Source organism: Temnothorax americanus, unplaced genomic scaffold, assembly GCF_048541705.1.
Source record: "Temnothorax americanus isolate GAGA-0224 unplaced genomic scaffold, ASM4854170v1 Scaffold35, whole genome shotgun sequence".
Classification (NCBI taxonomy): Eukaryota; Metazoa; Arthropoda; class Insecta; order Hymenoptera; family Formicidae; genus Temnothorax; species Temnothorax americanus.
Window position 1 is genome coordinate 811057 of NW_027509496.1, and position 17644 is coordinate 828700.

A 17644-nucleotide genomic window follows, 5' to 3' on the forward strand; every position below is an offset into this window, starting at 1 on the left:
CGTTTTGTTAATTCTCGAGGGTCTGTTTACGATTTACTAATTAATACAGATTCCTGAATTCACGAGTATGTTCCCGCATGGCCATAAAGGTCTGCTGTGGACCAATCTTATTTGTAGCAACAATGATATGAGGAGAGAAAGCGACGATCAAGAAAAACTTACGAATTCCGTGATAAATTTTCGCGTATGACAGATTCTTTGTTGCGACATGTTATATGTATGCGAGTGCTTGGGAGACTGAGCGGACAAAGAAAGAAACAAGGTGTCCCGAGGTATAAATATAAACATTTAAACAGACATGATGACACTGTCGTATATCGAGTTTAAGTTCTCCGTATCTTTTTTTAACTTAATCGTGTTCTTATTTTTTTTTATAAAGAACATCTCAGCGATCTCTCTAATTTTCCAGTGAAGTTCTTTGTGTAATATTTTCGGATCTGACCACTTAAAATTATGGTCATTCTGTATCCGATGTTTACTTATGACAGAGAAATTGCTGTCATGTTTTTTGATATCGCTGAAATGTTCCTTCACTCTTGTTTCAAGATGTGTCTTTGTCTGGCCAATGTAGGACGCGTCGCAATTCTCGCAGTCAATTTTGTAAACTACATTAGTTTCCCTGTTAGTCGCTAATCTGTCCTTGCCTTTCCTAATGACAGCACTGAGTTTTTTCGGTATCTTATATACTACATCACAGCGGACTTTCTCAAGAGTACCCCGTATGCCCGCGCTTAAGCCCTTCACGTAAAGGATCACCACACATTTGCGTACGTCAAACGTGCTGTCGCGTTCGGAATTGTTAGCGCTCAAGTTCCTTCTATTTTCTAATTGTCGCAATCTACTGTTAATATGCTTATTAACCAACTTAATCGGGAAGCTATTATCCACAAGGATATCTTTAATAATATTAATGTTGACGTGATGGAAACGCTCATCTGACAACAAGATAGCATGATCCACTAAGTAATTTATGCTGTTGATTTTATATTTAAGTGGATGGTTAGAAAAGTAATTAATGTATCTCCCCGAGAAAGTTGGTTTCTTATGCCAATTAGTGATTAACTCCTCACCGTCCCTAATCACAATAGTATCTAGAAACGGCAGCGAATCATCAGTTTCAATTTCGTAGGTGAAACGCAACCGTGGGTGGTAAACATTGAACGCTTCCAATAAAGCATTTATAGCTCGTTTCGGCACTATGGTAAAAATGTCATCTACATAGCGGAGGTAGATACGAACATCGAAGTCCTATAAACTTAAACAGTGAGTCTCAAGGTCCTCCATGACCATATCAGCCAATATTGGAGAGAGGAGAGATCCCATGGGACTACCATAGATCTGCTATTAAACTGGCCATCGAAACAAAAGCTAGTGGAATGTAAAATCAATTCTATGGCATGGAGGAACTGGGACAAACTGAGCTCAGTATTTTGTGAGATATAATGCCATCTTTTTCTCACCGACTCATACACCAACTCGTTCGGGATGTTGGTGAACAAATCTGTGACATCAAGAGACACAAGGATTTCGTCAGAGTCAATCCTCACATTCGCAATTCCTTTTACAAACGACCAACCATCCCTTACATGAGATCGTGGTTTGGGGATAGAGTTATGCAAAATCTCATGTATAAAGCGCGCGACATTGTAGAAGGGACTGCCTATTGCTGACACAATGACACGCATAGGAAATCTGGTTTTGTGTATCTTCGGCAGGCCGTAACAACGAGGAAGATTTCCATTCGTACAATGTAACTGTTTGAAGATTTGATAATCAATGATGTCATTGTCATGCCACGACTTTACGAGTTGGTTAATCTTAGTTGTGATCTGTTTAATGGGATTTTTACCCACCTTCTTATAAATGGAGGCGTCACTTAATACCTCTGACATACGATTAATATAGTCAAACCTATCCATGATCACCGTTATTTGGCCTTTGTCAGCCTTGGTGACAAAAACTTCATCGTTATCGCGCAAAAATTTTTTTAAAAAGAGTTGAAGAGAACTGGCTATTGCGCTCCGCATTCCGTTAATAGCATTCGGAGGAAACTTTTGGCTGTTAATCTCGACGTTCTTGTGATTAGGGACGGTGAGGAGTTAATCACTAATTGGCATAGAAAACCAACTTTCTCGGGGAGATACATTAATTACTCTTCTAACCATCCACTTAAATATAAAATCAACAGCATAAATTACTTAGTGGATTATGCTATCTTGTTGTCAGATGAGCGTTTCCATCACGCCAACATTAATATTATTAAAGATATCCTTGTGGATAATAGCTTCCCGATTAAGTTGGTTAATAAGCATATTAACAATAAATTGCGATAATTAGAAAACAGAAGGAACTTGAGCGCTAACAATTCCGAACGCGACAGCACGTTTGACGTACGCAAATGTGTGGTGATCCCTTACGTGAAGGGCTTAAGCGCGGGCATACGGGGTACTCTTGAGAGAGTCCGCTGTGATGTAGTATATAAGATACCGAAAAAACTCAGTGCTGTCATCAGGAGAAGCAAGGACAGATTAGCGACTAACAGGGAAACTAATGTAGTTTACAAAATTGACTGCGAGAATTGCGACGCGTCCTACATTGGCCAGACGAAGACACATCTTGAAACAAGAGTGAAGGAACATTTCAGCGATATCAAAAAACATGACAGCAATTTCTCTGTCATAAGTAAACACCGGATACAGAATGACCATAATTTTAAGTAGTCAGATCCGAAAATATTACACAAAGAATCTCACTGGAAAATGAGAGAGATCGCTGAGATGTTTTTTATAAAGAAAAATAAGAACACGATTAATTTAAAAAAAGATACGGAGAACTTAAACTTGATATACGACAGTGTCATCATGTCTGTTTAAATGTTTATATTTATACCTCGGGACACCTTGTTTCTTTCTTTGTCCGCTCAGTCTCCCAAGCACTCGCATACATATAACATGTCGCAACAAAGAATCTGTCATACGCAAAAATTTATCACGGAATTCGTAAGTTTTTTTTGATCGTCGCTTTCTCTCCTCATATCATTGTTGCTACAAATAAGATTGGTCCACAGCTGACCTTTATGGCCATGCGGGAACATGCTCGTGAACTCTGGAATCTGTATTAATTATGTGACGAGTCAATAGATGATATAGGTATTGCTCACTATTTAACGTCGTTAATTTAATATTTATTTCGATTCATTTATATTGTTTGTTTTTTCTTGCTGTTCCTGTTTCAGTTCGCACTTCAAAAGGGCTCGAATCTTGAGCCAAAACGTCGTGCATTTTTGTACATATTGCGCCAGTTAATCGAGAAATAAATTGAATTTACTGAATATAAACAATAAATTTTTTATCAAATATACTCCTCTATGTGCACACATTTTAACAAAATTATTTATCAGTCTCTGAGCAAAATGTACGTATAACTCATTTCTACTGAAACGTGGTGTAGACAAAATAATCATTGCGCATTGCAACATTAAAAATAAATTGTATAGAGTGGGAGATAGAATATCATTGAGAACGACGCAGCCAACGTAGAAAAGAAATAATCTCCATTCTGTTCCTTTCCATTTTCCAAGCTCGTTTAGTCCCATTTTTCTTGGTTTACGAGCAAATTCTGATGGAATATGAGCACGTAAGTTCTTCATTCTCTCAGCAATTTCAGCAATCCCCGTTGCTGTGAGGCGCATTTTTGATTTTGTCCCTTTTAAAATAAATGTCATATATCTTTTCGTGACGCCTTCTAACACCAAATGAAAAGGATCCAGAACAAATTATGTTACCATTCTTACAGGTATAATTAAAAGAGGGGATATTCCAGTGTGATGCTCAGGATTCGACTGATTCACAAAGTCTTCATCACTACGTGGTGTGTGCGTCTCAGTGGAATAACACATTCTATGAAATTTGTATTCTCCAGATTGAGTACATTTCTCACAAGCAGATATGCTCCATGACCCACAATACATTTTAGATACTGTCTTGCAGGAGCATCGCAAATAAAACACCTAATATAAATTTTATGCATCACACTATTTAAAACCAGACCATCACTTTTCAATTTTAATACCTCTAAAATAAAGTCTTGCAAATACTTATTTACATTGTCTGGTTTACCTGATCCCACAAAAATTCCGACAACAAACGGTCTGTCATCACTTAAATCCAAGGACCTACATAAAATAGGCCACACATCAGTGACACAGTTTTTGGTCATATTTATTCCATTAATATTAACATCTAATCCCATTTTGTTTGTGCCAAAATTTTTCAGTCCACAATTTTGTAGGCGTCTTTCAAGTTCTGGTATTAATCCAACATGGACATAGGAACCGTTGCTGAATTCTACAATTGATGTTACTCTAGGCGTCTTATTGAGAGTCCGCGGATCTAAGGGCAATTATGGATGATATAGTTTTAGTTTTGCAAGAAGTTCTCTGCACGCTTCTACTGTAATATTGTGTTTTAAGTTCCATTCTCTTAGCCATTGCCTGAAATTTACCTGTTCATCCTCATCATTGTTTTCTTCATCTTCATCACTTGAGTTACTATCTGATTCAATATTTGCTAACAGATCATGTCTCATATGAACGTATTCACTATTGTTATCATCATTTATTTGCCTTGAAAGCTGTAAATTTTCATTGCTATGTGCAGATTCACTAATATTATTAATAGAATCTTGAGAGATATCTTGAGTCTCATGTGAATTTATAATACTATCTGTTGTAATCGCGTTTAAAATGTTTTCATTATTTTCTAATATATATATATATATATATATATATATATATATTGTTGCGCCCGTGCCGAGACGCCCGGTAGAAGCCCGAAAAGCAGTCGCGAAGCGCTGCGTGACGTCGAGCCTTGACGACGAGCTGTTGCGTTTGTTTGTTTACTTCTGCCGTCTGTCAGATTCTCCGCCGGGCCTTCGAACCGTTCAGCCATTGTTCTATTACATTACTGCATTAAACGAGTTCTTTTCTATTTGTGAGTATTTATTCCCGGTAACGGGATTGCGCGCCGCGTTCGCGAGTGAGTGCGTGAAAGTGTGTGCTGCAAACGCGCGGTCGAGCGCAACATTTTGGGGGCTCGTCCGGGATTGAACGGATCGATCGGACGAGCGAGGAGTAGACGAGCGACAAGCGACGAGCTACAATTTCCTCATGGCCGCAAAGAAACGACTGCGAGTAGCGACTCCACAGTCGGACTCCGCGAAGATGACGTCGGAGGTGGTGACCCTCCAGGCGGTGATTCGAGAGGTCCGGCTCTTGCGCGAGGAACAGGCGCGGAGAGAGAGGGAGTACGCCGAGACGTTCCGCCGGCAGGAGGAGGAGCTCCGTCTTCTCCGAGAGATAAACTCCGGCGCACAAACACAGCTAAGTCATTCTAATAATAGAGCGTCTGGAGACTCGGGGACGCGAGTCGCGAGCGGCGCGGGGGCGCGAGTCGCACGCGGAAGTATCGCGATCTCGAACGGCGCGGAAGCGCGAGACGTGCACGCGAGTGAGGGGGACGCGATCCCGAGCGGCGCGGGGACGCGAGACGCGTACGCGAGCAAAAGGGGCGCGATCTCGAGCGCCGCGGTAGCGCGAGTCGCGCGTGCGGAAGAAAGAGACGAGATCTCGAGCGGCGTGGGAACGCGAATACACGCGAGTGATAGTGTCGCGGACGCGAGTGCCGATCTGGGGTTCAAACTGAAACCCGACACGTACGACGGAACAACCCCGTTACAAGAATATTTTTCGCAATTGAGTTTGATCGCGCGTGCGAACTATTGGGATGACGCCACAAAAACGATCGCGTTGGCTTCGAGCCTGAGGGGAAAGGCACGCTCGGTCTTGGAAACGGTTCAAGATGTCGAGCGGTTAGATTTCGCGGAACTTAAAACAAAACTTGAGTTGCGTTTCGGGGAGGGACGACAATCACAGAACTGTTACGTCGCGTTTACAAACCGTAAACAAAAATTCGGGGAGGATTTGGCGACACTCGGATCCAAAATTGACAAACTTTCACGCCTGGCGTACCCCGAGTGCCCAAATGAGCTTCGCGATAAAATCGCTTGTGCACAATTTGTTACGGCCGTTTCCGATCATTTCATTCGGCGAGCGCTTCAGATGGAGGGAATAACTTCCCTGAATGTGGCCGTTGAAAGGGCCAAGGCGGTGAAAACTGTTCAGGGGGATGATTCTAAAAGAAATGAAAAAAATTTTAATAAAAATCCTGTCGGTGCTCGGGGGGAGTGTTGGACTTGCGGTAAAACTGGGCATTTTCGATCGGAATGCCCCAATGAGGGAGGCGCGGTTTAGTTGAGCTTAGTGGGGTGGGCTCAACTTTAAATAAAATGTAAAATGTGTTCAATTTTTTTTAACTTTTTACAGCGATTTTGTTTTGTGTTTCTGTGCGTCTTATGACTTTTTGTTTTAGAGGAAATCGACGGCATGTGTTGGTGAGAACGGTAGGAGTCTCCATGTGTGGCAGATCGACAGCCAGATTTCCCAATCCGAAGTGGACCGCCTGCCCACGGTTTTTGACCCGTGGTTTTCCCGTGGGCCATAAGGCGAATGCCGGGCGGGGACCTAGGGAGCCCTGCGGGGCGCAGGGTCCACGGGAAGTTCCCCCCCCTTTGTCCGAAGATTTCGCGGGAGAGCAGCGGTCGAGGAAGAGGACGACATTTCGGAGTACCGGAGGACTCGAGGGCGAGACAGTGCGGACGGCCCTTCTGAAGACGGCTTGGGGGAGTCTGGCCAGCTCTTCCCAGAGGTCGATTGTGAGGAAAAGGTCGTGGCGGCAAGAAGCTGTACTCGTCTGGGCGCTGCTCCCCTTTGATTGTCGGGGCGACAATCTAGGAAGAGGGGGGGCAGTGTTGCGCCCGTGCCGAGACGCCCGGTAGAAGCCCGAAAAGCAGTCGCGAAGCGCTGCGTGACGTCGAGCCTTGACGACGAGCTGTTGCGTTTGTTTGTTTACTTCTGCCGTCTGTCAGATTCTCCGCCGGGCCTTCGAACCGTTCAGACGTGTTCACGAGCCATTGTTCTATTACATTACTGCATTAAACGAGTTCTTTTCTATTTGTGAGTATTTATTCCCGGTAACGGGATTGCGCGCCGCGTTCGCAAGTGAGTGCGTGAAAGTGTGTGCTGCGAACGCGCGGTCGAGCGCAACAATATATATATATATATATATATATATATATATATATATATATTAGCGAATATCTTCTCAGCTTCAGTTTTGGCGTATCTCCTTAGCCTTCGCTCCCCGATAGATTGTTTGTGTAACTCGGTCATTTCGTAAAATACAATACTGTTAAAAGAAAGTTGATTTAGCTCTCGGCCAAAAAGTACAGAAAACGATATGTCATAATAAAAATAACCGGGGTACAGAGTGAAAAAATAAAACTGAAATAACATTATAGTCTTTATTTAATTAAAAATACTTTATCAAAATACTGAATAAAAAAAAATCATATAAAGATGTGTAAAAAATTTATAAATCAAAACTTTGATTTTTATAGGCCGATATTATATTTGTCGTACAACAACTGTAATATGTGTATAGCCTTTAGAGATTTATAATATAATAAAAATAATAGAATTAAATATCATCATAACCTTTTTAATGCATGTAAGATACTAATTATCTTAAGGATTAGCCTCAGAAAAATAATATAAAATTGTAACACAAATTATCATGTTACATTAAATATCATGTTATTTAAATTATTATCAAATACGTGTTACATCAAATACGTAGGTACATACACAGTTTACCACTAAAAAAAACAAAATAATACAAAAGATACAACACTTACCATTCATTATTGAGGCTTCCAAAGCACATCGATACTCCTTGCTCTCTCTCTCTCTCTCTCTCTCTCTCTCTCTCTCTCTCTCTCTCTCTCTCTCTCTCTCTCTCTCTCTCTCTCTCTCTCTCTCTCTCTCTCTCTCAGCAGAAGCAGACGTGTAAAACATCGCTCCTTAAAAGTGTTAATTTTTGGGTGGTTTAGAAGTGAGGGAGAGTGTCAAAAAGTTGTGTAACGAATATCTTCATAGACCGGGGGTAGCCATGAGTGTTATCTAGCCGGAATATGTTGATACATAGACACGAGAACTGCATTTCGTACAGAGGTCATCGAAGCCTTGTACGACAGGTAGACATCGGCGACGAACACAAAACGCTGACGTGTGAAAGTGACGTGTTAAAGTGACGAGTCAATTAACTGTCTCTGCCGATATTAGCAGAATGAACGAGGAATACGCCGAGTATCGATGCTCGGCATGTAAGAAGGCGATAAAAACGGAGGTGATAGCATGCAAGTCATGTACTAAGCTTTTTTACCATCCGGTTGTGTATCTAAGCACAAAATTTATGATAGAAACCGCGATTTGGTGTCGTGTCCTGGCCCATTCGAGAAGTTAATTATTAGTGATGGCGATAAAGTAGCTGATATAAATAAAGCAGTGGCAGCAGCAGGAAGAGCAACGGCACCTGCAAAAATGAGTCCGGCGCCAAGCAGCGGGAATAAAGTAGCAGCCGCGAGTGGAACAAAAGATATTGATAGAAAAATAGATTGGCTTGTAAAAACAGTGAAAGAATTAAAAGATGAGGCAGCATGTAAAAAGGACATCAAGTCAATGATAAAAGAAATAGTCCGTGAGGAGATGGAAGGCATTAAACAGGCATTAATAGAAGAATTGAGAAAAATGTTGACGCAAGGGGCATATGGACCGTCAAATGAAGCGACAAGAAAATATAGCGATGTGATTAAAGAAAGGAAGGAATAAAATATCTTGATTATAAAACCAAAAGTACAACAAGAGAGTGAAATTACGAAGAAAACAATTAAAGATAAAATTGATATAATCAAGATGGAAATAGGAATTACCAAATTAAGAAAGGGAAGTAAAGGGACAGTGATCTTAGGATGTGAGACGGAAGGAGAGAAGGATAAGCTAAAGATGACGGTACAAGCGGCAATGGGCGAGGAGGTCAAGGTCTCTGAGCCACAGAAGAGGAAACCAAAGATTAAAATAATTAATGTTGGTGGAGAAGAAATAAAAATGGAGGATGATAAACTGATAGATACATTCAAGAAGCAGAATAGAATTGGCGAAGAATCCTGTATGCACCTAGTGAAGAAAATATTAAGAGGAAAAAATAAGGATACTGAGCAAGGATCCGTAATAATTGAAGTGGATGAAAGCACTCATAAGTCACTAATAAACAGAGGAAAAATAAATTTAGGATGGCGAAAGTGTCCTATATTTAATTATATTAGTGTTACAAGATGTTTTAAATGCTGGGGCTATTACCATATTGCCAAGAATTGCACGAGGCAGGAAACATGCTATAAATGTGCAGGAAATCATAAGGCGAATGAATGTACGACGGCGAAGAAGAGGTGTGTAAACTGTACCTATAAGAATCAGACGTACAACTTGAAGATAAATGTTGAACACGAGGCGCTGGATTCGGAATGTCCGACATTTAAGAAAGTATTGGAGGAAGAGAAAAAAAAGAGCCGGCTGGAAAGATGCAAAATAGCAACTACAGGGAGAAGCGGAATTACTCTGGTATACAAATGCGCAAAGCTTCTTGGCGCATAAGGATGAAATTCAACATCAAATTATGAAGAGGGTGAATCCTGCGATTCTAGCGTTATCGGAGACTAGATTGACTGTAGAAATTGAAGATAGTGAGGTCAATGTACCGGGGTATAGTATAGTTAGATGTGATGCTGAAAATAGAAACACAGGAGGAGTACTGTTATATATATATATATATATATATATATATATATATATATATATGTTAGAGATGATATTAAATTTAAAATAGTTGATAAGAAAAAGATAGTGTCAAATTGTTGGTGCGTGGTGATAGAAATAAGAGAGAATTTATATAAAGGTATGATAGCAGTAGTGTATCATTCGCCGAGTGCGTCAAATGGCGATTTTGTGAGATTTTTGGAAGATACGGTTGAAGATCTAATAATAAAGTATGACTGTATAGTGATAGGGTACTTTAATATAGATATAATGGTAGATTCATTTTACACAAATAAATTATTAACGGTAATGCAAAACCTAGGGATGAGGCAATACGTTGATTGTCCAACGAGAGTTACAAAAGATAGTCGTACAATGATAGATTTAATTTTTTCGAATAAAGAAATAAAGGTACAAGTGAATAAGAAACCGAAAATAACGGACCATGCATGGCTAAAAGTAGAATCTAATATGAATAAAAAGAGAAATAAATATAAAGAATTCAGAGGCAGGGACTATAGTAAATTTAATGTAGATGAATTTCTTAGAATAATGGAAGAAAGAACTGAGCAAGGTCAAGGGCTAGATATAAGTATAAGGGCGGAGAGATTTGTTAATAGTATAGTAAGTGTAATGGATATTGTAGCACCTAAGAAAAAGTTTAAGATTCCGAAAATATGGGAAGGGAAAATGTGGTATTCAGATGAAATTAGAATGGCAACAGATAGAAGGGATGAGGCTCACAGTAGAGCAATAAGCTCAGGCAAAGAACAGGACTGGGGATTTTTCAAGAATGAAAGAAATGCAGTAGTTAAACTTATTAGGGCAAAAAAGAAAGAATATTATGAGAATATGATAGATAATAATAGGAGTGATCCTACAAAAATGTGGAAAACTTTGAAAGAATTAATTAAAGGTGAGCAAAGGGGTTCAGAGAACATCGATAATGTAGATTTTGAAATATTAGAAGACATAGAAGAATGCAATATAGCTGATAAATTTAATATATATTATGTAAAAAGTATTAGCAACATTGTGCAATCTATTAGTAATAAGGGGATAGAAGGCACAGGTAGGAGACCAATTTATGTAATCGAGAATAAGGGAATTATGGAAAATTTTGAGCCAATTAGTGCAAGTGATCTGGAACAAATTGTTAGGAAACTACCACAAAAGAACGGAACAGAGGAAGGGATAAATAGTGATATACTGAAAATGGTGCTACCTGTGATAAAAGATGAGTTTGTAGGGGTAATAAATGATTCGCTTAGGACAGGTAAATTTCCAGAAGGATGGAAAACATCCACGATAATACCGATACCAAAGGTAAACAAACCGAAAAAAGCGAGCGAGTATAGACCGATCAATATGTTACCGATATATGAAAAAGTATTAGAGTTAGTTGTAAAAAAAACAATTGGAAAAATTTCTAGAAGACAATGAAATAATAACCGAATACCAATCGGATTTAGGAAACAGCAGTCGTGTGAGACAGCAATTCAAAGTTTTATCGAGGAATGGAAGTTGATAATTGAGGAGAAAAAAATGGTGGGGGTGTTATTCCTGGATCTTAGGAGAGCGTTTGAGACAATAGATAGGGTAAGATTAGTGGAAAAATTATATCAGTATGGAATAAGAGGAGTGGTACTGGAATGGATAATATCGTATTTAAGTAATAGAAAGCAACAAGTTAGATTCAATGATATATGTTCTAAAATAATTGAGACAGTATATGGCGTGCCACAGGGATCAGTATTAGGACCTCTATTGTTTATTTTATATATATAAATGATATAGTTAAAGTCTGTCCGGAGGGAAGTATATTTAGATTATTTGCAGATGACACGACCGCAAGTGTAACAGGAGAAAGTTGTGAGGAATTAGAAATAAAACTAAATATGGTGCTCGGCATACTTGAAGAATGGATGAATGTGAATATGTTAAAAATGAATGCAGATAAGACCAAATATATGATAGTTAGAAGTATAAGGAAAGAAATAAAAACAGACATAATAGTAAAAGTTTGGATGGAACTATAATTGAGCGTGTCGAGATAGCGAAACATCTGGGTGTAATGATCGATAGTAAACTCCGTTGGGAGAATCACTGTGATTATATGTTAAAGAAAATAGGGAAAAAAGTGAGTTTTCTGAATAGAATTGGAAATGATATATCGGCGTACACTCGATGTACTGTGTATAAGTCTATCATAGCGCCTCACTTTGAATATTGCGCAACGATGTTAATAGGCATGGGTGAGACGCAACTGAATCGACTGCAAGTAGCACAAAACCGTGCCATGAGAGTCATACTGCAATGCTCGCGATACACAAAGGTAGAATTGATGCTGCAAACCCTTAAGTTTATGAATGTAAGACAGAGGCTAATGTACAATGTATGTATTTTTATTTTTAAGATAGTAAGAGGCATAATGCCAAAACATTTAAGTAATAGGATAGAAATAGTAGGAGATGTGAGTGGACGGCAAACGAGACAGGCTGAGAATATTAGAATTCAATATCGCAGGACGAGAAGTGCACAGAAAAGTATATTTTATGAAGGTTTGAACATGTATAACGCCCTGCCGATAAAAATTAAGCAATGTGAAAAAATTGAACCTTTCAAACGTAGGTTAAGAGAATATATTGTACCTCATATATGTAGAGGAATTAATTTAAAGATATTTTATGTAAAAAATAGCCGAGAAGGCTAATAAAGCTCAATCAATCAATCTCTCTTTCTTTCTCTCTTTCTCTCTCTCTCTCTCTCTCTCTCTCTCTCTCTCTCTCTCTCTCTCTCTCTCTCTCTCTCTCTCCCTCCCTCCCTCCCTCCCTCTCTCTCTCTCTACAGCATAACACGCAGTCAGCACTTCTACGTATCTGTAATGATATAAAACAGGGAATTGATGAAGGGCTTATCACTATTATGATACTTTTTGATTTTAGCAAAGCATTCGACACCGTTCCCCATTTACTATTGCTTATCAAACTTAAAGAGATCGGTTTCTCAGATGCCGTTCTAAACTGGATTTTCTCTTATCTAACTGGCCGTTCTCAGGCGGTCATAGACGACGCCGGCAATCTTTCCGACTGGATATTTACTTCTTCTGGTGTCCCTCAGGGTTCGGTGCTTGGTCCTCTGCTGTTTTCTTTGTATGTTAACGATATATATAAAATGTTACGTTATGTGTTTCATATGATTTTCGCTGATGATATTCAGATTTATCGTTTGTGTTTACCTGCTAACATTCTTCAGGCTCTAGAATTAATCACTAAGGATGCTAATGCTATTTCTGATTATGCTAATATGTACGGACTTAAGCTAAATCCTGCCAAATCTAAGGTCATCATATTTGGCAGTCAAGCATATGTGAATGGCATTGATCTTGGCAGTATACCACCTATCGTTGTAAACAATACGCCTTTACCATTTGTGAGTGAGGTACGGAATTTGGGTGTCATCTTCATGTCCAACTTATCCTGGACGAAGCATATCTCGTTGGTTTCGCAGAAGGTCAATCATGCGCTATACAATCTGAAATATAACAAAAACTCTCTTTCCACCAATCTCAGGATTAAGCTCGTTACAACCTTGATTTTGCCGCATATCGATTATTGTTGCCTCGTATACCATGGTTTGACCAGGGAACTAAATTCCAAGTTACAGAGACTTGTTAATTGTTGTATTCGGTTTATCTATGACCTTAAGTGTGATGAACATATCACCCCATATAGACGTAGGTTGAAGTGGCTTTCTGTTGAAAACAGACGATACTACTTTCTTGGATGCCAGATTTATCGTATCCTGCATATGAGCTCACCATCTTACCTGCGTGAACTTTTTACCTCCCCTGATCCTACTCTAAGGAAGTCTGACCGGCTCGCTTCATCATTTACTCTAACTTTCTACATTCCTGCTCATAGAACCGTCACCTACAGAAATTCTTTTCAGCTTTCTTCCATTTACTTCTGGCATTCTCTTCTTAACTCAATTACATCAGCTTCGTCTCTCACATCATTTAAGAGCTTACTTCGCATGTTTTTGCTTTCAACTGAATCGGAGTGACGTGTCTTTGTTCCTTCCTTCATTGGTTTTTGCGTACTTCCTATTTTTGTATTTCTTTGGTATTCTTTTTCTTCCAGTATTTTGGTTTATGTTGCGTTATTCTGTTAGATTTAAGTTGCTCTAGTTCTTAGTTGCGCTAGTAGTAAGTTAGTTTTAGTATAATGTACATATTTTTATTTTAAGTTGCGCGCTTACTTAAGTTGCGCTGTTATGTTTGATTATGTCTCACTTATCATGCTTTGTGAACTCACATGTGCTAGAGAGAACATGTATAATTTTGTTGTTTGTATTATTCTGTATTTGCCCTTTAGCCTATGCTTGGGCATAAATAAATCATATCATATCTTATCATATCATCTCTCTCTCTCTCTCTCTCTCTCTCTCTCTCGGTGAGTACAGCGTGCACGTCTGTTCTGTCACTCATTCTTTGATTAAGCATATCTCTGCCGCAAGCTGCTTTCGGACAATTTTTGTTACAGGCATATGCAGGTTTTTAGCTGCTTTCTGTGAGCAGTCATCGATTTCTTCCGTACTCGTCACCTTTATGCTTGATATTCTGGTGATAGGTCTGTTTGTGTGCTCTAACCTAACTTCCGAGTTGTTTGCGTGCGGCGAGGATCTTTGCTGCGCGTGCGCTCTGCAACCTGTTCCTTCTGCACTGTGCGTGTGAGCCTGTGTGTACTTCTGTCTGGGTTGGCACGCATGTAGTGCTTCGTATCGAACACGGTCGTACATACAGATCTTGCGACTCTGGTAAATTTCAGTGGTGGGGGTGATTTAGATATTGAAACAATTTTTAGTTGTTCGCATCGCGTCTAGACGTGTCGCTGCTATCGAGTGCCCCCGAGTGACATAACCTGTAAATTTCTCGTGTTTAACAGCGTCTCTCTGCTCTTCTCGTTAGCGTCGTACCGTTCGCGTAATTATATCTCGGAATCTCGGAATATACGTATATTTATAAGTGTTTAGTATTTTTGATGAATGTGTGAAAAATGGGGAGATCGTGCGTCATATGCAAGTCGAGTTATAAGAACACGACCAATAATTCGCTGTTCAAAGTGCCGACTGACTCCAAAATGTTAAAACAAAGTATGTGAAACGGGATGTTAACGGAAAAATCATTGCTGAAGTAAGTGATTCTTAGGAGATTCTTTTGCAACATGTCAAATTTGATTTTTATGTACTGTTCATTTTTTTTGTATAAATAATATTTATCTTGCAAGTTTTAAAACTTTACCAATCGTGCAGTACTTGTGTTCAAGCTGTCCGATCAGATTCCTCTTCTCAATCTTCATTGACAAAACACGTCGATATGAAATCTCGTGGCGGATTAATTCACGACAATCTGAAATTTTTTTATCTTATACGTCACGTAGAAGCAATCAAGCTTCGCGAAACATTCCTCCCAAATCAACGTTTTCGATTTGACGTTGAACGAAGTTCTCGAGACGTACGAGTTCACGTTTCCATGCAAAGAGCACGCATCCGCTATTTTATCCTTTGCTCTAATTTATTATATCTGTTTGAGGATGAGGCAACATGCGCATCAAGAAAATTTGAAGTTAACAAAAAAATTCGTTGTAAAAAAGAAGCTATCAAAACTTACGAATCAATAAAGTTATATTTTTACAGGTAATAATCGTGAATATTGTAATAGTGTAATTTAATTATGTTTTAATTATCCTATCCTATCATATCCGTAACGCAAAAAATAATTTCAAATTAATAAAGCGCTTGCGCCGTTAAAGAGAGAAAACTCAGTCTATATCTCTCTCACATGGAGGAGCACTCGATAGCTGCGCCTCTTTCGGTCGGTCACTTTAGGGTTGCTTGCTTCAATGCCTGCTCCATTCCTGCCCATATCGAGTCAATCCAGGCCTACTTAGCGTCAAATTTTTTTCATGTCATCTCAATTTCTGAGACCTGGCTTCACTCGCACATTTCAGACGACCTGGTGCGCATCCCCGGATACTATTTGCTACGGGCAGATAGAGAGGGCAGGGAGGGGGCGGAGTAGCCTGCTTTGTACACGAGTCGCTCAGGGCGTGCGTTCTTGCGACATCGTTTTCTGCTTTCTCGAACGCACCTGAGTATCTCGTTCTCGATGTTCGTGATGGCACACGCGAGCCTTTGTTATTCACCTCCATGTACCGCAGACCGAAGGGGAGAAATTTCAACGAGTATGTCGACGCACTTATTAAAGTCATGCATAATTACAAAAACATTATAATCACTGGAGACTTAAATTGCAATCTCCTCACCTCTTCATACGAATCCAATCACCTGAGGAACGTGGTCTCGCAGTTGTCACTCGACATTGTTGAATCGAATTCGACCTTTCATACCAGCTCCTCCGATTCATGGCTCGATGTCTTCATAGTTGATAGCTTGGACAAAGTGTTATCATTTCGCAAGTCTGATGCTCCCTTTATTAACGGTCACGATCTAATCGAGTTAACATATTCGTTCGTGGCACTCTCGTTTAGGGGCAGGACTTTAGTGAGACGCTGTTATAAGATGTTCGAGGAGCGGGGTTTCATTGAGACGCTTATTGCTAAGTTATCTGTGTCTTTTGCACAACGACTTTGGCCAAATGAGCCCTAGCAAATCGGATGTTGATAGTCTCCTGATCACCATTACCAGTGATTTCACTGCCAGCTTGGATATGCACGCTCCAACCCATACTTTTCGTGTAACTCGTCCCTCGGCGCCTTGGCTCTCGGGTGTTCTCATTGGCAGGATCCGTCACCGTAATTGGCTCTACAACGTTGCGCGCAGATCGGGAAACATACTTGATTTTCAAATTTATAGATTATACAGAAACAATCTCACGATTGATTTAAGAAAAGCAAGGGAGCGGTTCTTTATGGAGAGATTGGGATCTGTTTCAGATCCGTCTAAGATGTGGCGCGAGCTTTCCAATCTTGGCCTCATTCAATCGTCTCTTTCCTCACCACTTAACTTTTTTTCGCGCGATGAACTTAATACTCACTACGCCTCCATCTCGAATTGCTATCCCCCTTGCTCCCAATCTCAGTTTTCTGATATTATACTATCCATTGTGCCTGAAGAGCCGTTTTTCACATTTTCTCAGATAACGTTTGATTGTCTGCGTTCAGTGATGAATTCGTCTTCTTCTACTTCCTTTACCTCTGGTTATGATCAATTGCCTCTATCCACCATTGCCTTGGCCTTGCCTCATATAGGAAATCTTATAGTTTCATTTTTCAACTGCTGCATTAATCTTGGCTATTTTCTATCGCTTTGGAAACGCGCTATTGTGCGCCCACTTTCCAAAACCAAGTCACCATCCTCTCCTTTCGACACGAGACCTATCACCAATTTGTGCGAGCTTTCTAAGGTATTTGAAAAGATTATTCACCGTCAAATCGTGGACTTTCTAACGTCCAATCACATTCTGGACGATCGACAGTCCGGTTATCGTAGAGGCTACTTGACCCAGACTGCTCTGCTTCGAATATCTCACGATATTATGAAAGCTGTTGATCTGGGCGAGGTTATTGTTCTGGTCCTCTTCGATTTCAGCAAAGCCTTCGATACTGTCTCACATCCATTATTGTTGAAAAAACTCAGGAGATTAGGATTTTCTGATTTGGCCCTACTACTTATTTTTTCGTATCTCACGGGTCGCATTCAGGCTGTTGTCGATCTCGAAGGTATATTCTCTGAGTGGCTATCCGTTACCTCAGGAGTTCCGCAGGGATTTGTCTTGGGGCCGCTTTTATTTTCTCTCTTCATTAACGACATAGGGGCATTTCTTCGATTTACTGAGTATATGATTTTTGCTGA

General features: G+C 39.9%; 1 pseudogene; it reads right to left on the reverse strand.

Moving 5' to 3' along the window:
• Positions 1–3323: 3323 nt before the first annotated feature.
• Positions 3324–7411, reverse strand: LOC143901607 (uncharacterized; annotated as a pseudogene).
• Between the last annotated feature and the right edge of the window lie 10233 nt (positions 7412–17644).